This window comes from Procambarus clarkii, chromosome 63 (genome assembly GCF_040958095.1).
Source record: "Procambarus clarkii isolate CNS0578487 chromosome 63, FALCON_Pclarkii_2.0, whole genome shotgun sequence".
Lineage (NCBI taxonomy): Eukaryota > Metazoa > Arthropoda > Malacostraca > Decapoda > Cambaridae > Procambarus > Procambarus clarkii.
The window spans coordinates 29,817,008-29,823,007 of record NC_091212.1 but is presented as its reverse complement, the minus strand read 5'-3'; positions in this window follow the sequence as shown (position 1 = coordinate 29,823,007).

Genomic DNA, 6,000 nt, shown 5'->3' with positions numbered 1-6,000 from the left:
CCATCATGTTATTCTTTAAGACATCTTCAGTCATAAAATTTCTCTCCAAAATGTAACTAGTTCAGCTTTTCATACCAAACCGGCACTTCTGTTAAAATATATTTTCTTAGTCACTTTACCCTAAAACTGTTCTCAGAACTACACTGTCCAAATCCTACATATCCTATCCTCTCCACCCAATGTTGCTTAGTTAACGTAACGTTCCTAAACCTGACTTTACCTATCCTAACTTAACTTACCTTACCTTTACCTACCGTACCTAACTTAACCTGCATAACATAACTTTACCTATCCTAACAGGACTTACCTTACATTACCTATCTTACTTAACTTAACCTGCACAACCTAACTTACATAACTTATCTTACCTATCCTAAAGTAACCTAACTTGCTTTACCTAACTTAATCTACATTCCCAAACTGCTGTATCCTAACTTATCTAGTCCAAACCAGCCATGATCTAACTTACATAATTATTCCTGCTTGTCTTTTGTGTTTCGTCAATCATTGTCTCATATTCATTTACTCATTTCAAGGGTTAATTTCTCAAATGGGCAAAAAAAAAAAAATTACAATAGTAAAGAATCAGAGCTACTAAGAAAAAACAAGAGAGCAAGTGAGTGAGAGCATGAAACGAGGAGAAAAGAGTAAGAGAGAGGGGGGAGGAAGAGCATGGGAGCACAAGACTTGAATTTGAGAAAGAAGAGAGCATCTTTACTATTGTAATTTTTATTATTACTAAGATAAAGAATGAACTTATATGTGAAAACAAAGTAAAAGAAGGAAAGAAGGTTAAGTGGGATGGCGGGTTTGGGTAAAAATATACAAAGGAGAAACAAAACTACATCTGAAAGGTTAGGAAAAGGATAATATATTCAACAAATCCGTCAAAAACACAATAAACTACATCTGGAAGGTTAGGTTATGGGGTTGGGGAATACGAATAAATAAATAATAACAAACATAATAAATACAACTTATGAGCAACTTGATGAACTTTAACAAATAACCCTTGATCTGCAAAAATGACCATTTGAGAAATTTGCCCTTGAAACGAGTAAATTCCCATATATAACAAAAATCCTTTGAAATGGTTAAACTCCAAATCTTAAACAAATAACACTTGAAATGCAAAAATGCCCATTTGAGAAATTAACCCTTGAAATGAGTAAATGAATATGAGACAATGATTGACGAAACACAAAAGACAAGAAGGAATAATTATGTAAGTTAGATCATGGCTGGTTTGGACTAGATAAGTTAGGATACAGCAGTTTGGGAATGTAGATTAAGTTAGGTAAAGCAAGTTAGGTTACTTTAGGATAGGTAAGATAAGTTATGTAAGTTAGGTTGTGCAGGTTAAGTTAAGTAAGATAGGTAATGTAAGGTAAGTCCTGTTAGGATAGGTAAAGTTAGGTTATGCAGGTTAAGTTAGGTACGGTAGGTAAAGGTAAGGTAAGTTAAGTTAGGATAGGTAAAGTCAGGTTTAGGAACGTTACGTTAACTAAGCAACATTGGGTGGAGAGGATAGGATACGTAGGATTTGGACAGTGTAGTTCTGAGAACAGTTTTAGGGTAAAGTGACGAAGAAAATATATTTTAACAGAAGTGCCGGTTTGGTATGAAAAGCTGAACTAGTTACATTTTGGAGAGAAATTTTATGACTGAAGATGTCTTAAAGAATAACATGATGGAAGGAGAGTTTCTTTGATGAACGAATGTGTCTTAGAGATTAACTTTTATGATTTAGAGATCAACATTGATGAACAAAGGTGTCTTAGAAAGCTTCTCTGATGAACGAAAAGTTACTTAGAGAATAACTTTGATGGTTGGGAATAACTTTTGATAGCTCTTAGAATAACTTTGATGACTTAGAGAATAACTTTAGATGTCTCTGAGAATAACTTTTATGAACGAAGATGTGTGAGATTAACTTTGACGTCTCTTGGAATAACTTTGTGGACATGAGAATATCTTTGGATAACTCTGAGATTAACTTTGATGACTTTGAAACAACTTTGATGAAACGAGAGTGAGTTAGAGATTACCTTTGTTAACTCTAAGATTAACTTAGATGTCTCTGAGACAAACTTTTATAACATAGAAATTAACTTTAATGACCAAAGTGAGTTAGAGATTACCTTTGATGACTCCGAGAATAACTTTGATGAACAAAGATGTTTTGGAAAGTTTCTCTGAAGAACGAAGGTGACTCCGAGAATAACTTTTGTTAGCTCTTTGAATAACTTTGTTGACTTTGAGAATGTCTTTGAGAACATGAGTAGTATTTTGTTAACTCAGAGAATAACTTTGGTGACTCTGAGAAAATCGGTGATGACTTCTGAGAACATGAGTAGTATTTGAAAGAGTCTTTGATGTAATGAAGAGTAACTTTGATGTCTTTGAGTAAGTCCTTGATGTCTCGAAGAGTGCCTTTGACTATATTTCTTACTTAACGACATATAATTTAGTTAGGAACAATGATGAATATGACTATTTCTGTTGATTGATGGGTAATTTTAATTATGAAATGACAATGAAACATGAAGAACACGGATATTTTTCTGATGACTAGGGAATAAGTTTAGTTATGAACAGGGTTGGAAAGATTCCTTTGAATATTTTTGGTTGATTGGATAATAAGTTTAGTTGAGAAATGAGGAAAGTGACTATGTTTTAGTTGATTGGTGAAAGATTTTTAGTTAAGAAGTTACAAGAAAAGGTTTGTCTTTGTAAATTTGGAACTGAATAAAGTGTAGATTTGTTTAAGAATGGGTTGGTAGAACTATTAAGCTGACGACGACGAGAATTACTTTGACATAGTTTTGCAAATAAAAACTGAGTGACTAAAATTGTTGAGGGGACTGTATTGCCGTATAATATTATTTGACAAAGAACTAGTTAGTGAATGGAAGAAACAAATTGGTTTAAAGAAACAAAGAACATAAAAAAAATTGAGGTTAAGTAGGGGAATGAACACAGTGAACATACGGTGAACGCAGAAAACATGTAAGAAAAAGTTGATGAATAGAGTGAGCATGCAGGGAATATGAACTTATAGAGAATATGAAAACATGATAAGGAACATAGGGAATACAAGAATGAACACTGAACATGTGAAGAATAAGCTAAGAACATTGAGAACATGAATATTGAGTATAAAAGTTATACAGAGAACATATGATGTACATGAAGACCTGACAAAGAACATAGTGAACATACGGGGAAAATGGTAGAAAACAGAAAAAAATGAGAAAAACAGGTGAAAAGAATTGAACTGGGCATGCTGTGAACATTTGTAGAACATGGAATGAACACAGAAAACATGGAAAAAATGTGAAGAACACAGCTGAATATAGAGTAAATATGCAAATACAGTATGATGATTATTGAAGGTTTGGTTACATTGGGGATAAAGAACTTGTACAAAATGAACTAAGCTGGGGGGACAAGAGTTGAAACTTGATAACTGAACCGGTTTTTATTTACTATGACTGAAAATGTAGTTGGTGTTCAAATCTCAGGGGAATTGGACTGATAGTAATAAATTTACAGGAGTGAACTTGGACAGAGGACAAGAGCTAGAGTTTTAGAATTGTTTACATCATATTTACTATGAAATACAGAGTGTGAAAAAATTTCGGGAGAATTGATAGGATATTTACAAAGATACGAGAGAGAACTAAGTTGGGGGACGAGAGCTGGAGCTCAGTAACTGACTTGATCTTATTTACTAACTTTGAAGTATGTCTGCTTTAAATTTCAGGGAAAATTGGTCTGTTACTAGCGATCTTGTACAAATGAACTAAGCTGGGGACAAGAGCTAGAGTTTGATAATTGTTTGGATTTACTAAACTACGTCTGAAATACAGAGGGTAGATATTTCAGGGAATTTGATTAGATATTAACGAAGATACGAGAGAGAGCTAAGGCGGAGGATAAGAGCTAGAGTTCGGTAACTACAATACAATACAATACAATTTTATTTAGGTAAGGTACATACATACAATAAATTTTTACAAGGATTGGTTGACTTATAGGTAGAGCTAGTACATACAATGCCTAAAGCCACTATAATAATAATAATATAATAATAATAATAATAATAATTTTTATTTAGGCAAAGGTACATACATAAAGAGATTTTACAAAGTTTGTTGGCTCTATAGATAGAGCTAGTACATACAATGCCTAAAGCCACTATTACGCAAAACGTTTCGGGCAGGAAAAAACACTACTGACTAAAGCTTAAAACTAATGGGTAAAAAGAAAAAAAATGCATTGAGTACAAACAAAAATAGGGGTAAAAGAGGGGGGAACATTGTTGAAAAAACAGCACAAATACAATTACAAATTATTACAGAAAATTACATTAAAACAGCGTTGATTTGAAAAAAAAAAAAAAAAAAAAAAAAAACATACATGGGTTGACAATAGAGGGGTAAGGTAGGTTACAGGGAATTTATTAGGTATAGCTTCGTTTTTAACTTAAACTGGTTGAGAGAGGTACTGTCTTTAACATGGTTGGGAAGGTCATTCCACATTCTGGGCCCCTTGATTTGTAGAGCATTTCTGGTTTGATTAAGTCGTACTCTAGGAATATCAAAACTGTATTTATTTCTGGTGTGGTGCTCATGGGTTCTGTTACAACCTTCTATGAAGCTTTTGAGATCAGGATTGGCATTACAGTTTAGCGTTTTATATATGTATAATACACATGAGAGAATGTGCAGTGACTTAATGTCTAACATATTCAGGGATTTGAGTAGGGGTACCGAGTGATGACTGGGGCCAGAATTGGATATTGTCCTAATAGCAGCTTTGTGTTGAGTAATTAGAGGACGTAAGTGATTTTGGGTAGTAGAGCCCCAAGCACAAATACCATAGTTGAGATATGGATAGATAAGGGAGTAATAGAGAGTCACCAGGGCAGGGCGTGGTACATAATATCTGATCTTAGAAAGAATGCCCACAGTTTTTGAAACTTTTTTTGATATGTTTAGAATGTGTCCCTGGAAATTCAGCTTGTGGTCAATGAGAATGCCAAGGAATTTGCCATCTAATTTGTTACAAATTTGGGTATTGTTTATTTTGAGATTTATTTGATTAGAGGATTTATTGCCAAACAGAATATAGAAAGTTTTGTCAATGTTAAGGGTGAGTTTGTTGGCAGTTAGCCAACTGTTTGCATTTACTAAACTATGTCTGAAATACAGAGGGTAGAAATTTCGGGGAATTTGAATAGGTAATAACGAAGATGTGTGAGGGAAGTAAGGTGGAGGACAAGAGCTGGAGCTCGGTCACTAAATTACTGTATTGAACTACGTTTGAAATATGATTATTTTTAATTTTAGAGGGATAGGACTGTTAGTATTCATTATACAGCAGGATAGGAGCTGAAGCTCGATACCAAATTATTGTATTTTAATATGTTTGAAATAGCTGTGTTTTAAATCACGAAGAAAATCATTGGATACTAGAGAAGATGTATTAGTAAAAACTACTCCCTGGCTTTGTTTATATTTGTAAAACTGAAATAGTTTTAATGAAAAGGAACTATGAATGAATGAATGAACAATATGAAGGAGAGAGAGAGAGAGAGAGAGAGAGAGAGAGAGAGAGAGAGAGAGAGAGAGAGAGAGAGAGAGAGAGAGAGAGAGAGACAGAGAGAGACAGAGAGAGAGAGAGAGACAGAGAGAGAGAGAGAGAGAGAGAGAGAGAGAGAGAGAGAGACAGACAGAGACAGAGACAGAGACAGAGAGAGAGAGAGAGAGAGAGAGAGAGAGAGAGAGAGAGAGAGAGAGAGAGAGAGAGAGAGAGAGAGAGAGAGAGAGAGAGAGAGAGAGAGAGAGAGAGACCGAGACAGAGAGAGACAGAGACAGAGACAGAGAGACAGAGACAGAGAGAGAGAGAGAGAGAGAGAGAGAGAGAGAGAGAGAGAGAGAGAGAGAGAGAGAGACAGAGACAGAGACAGATAGAGAGAGTCGCGGACCCTGGCGA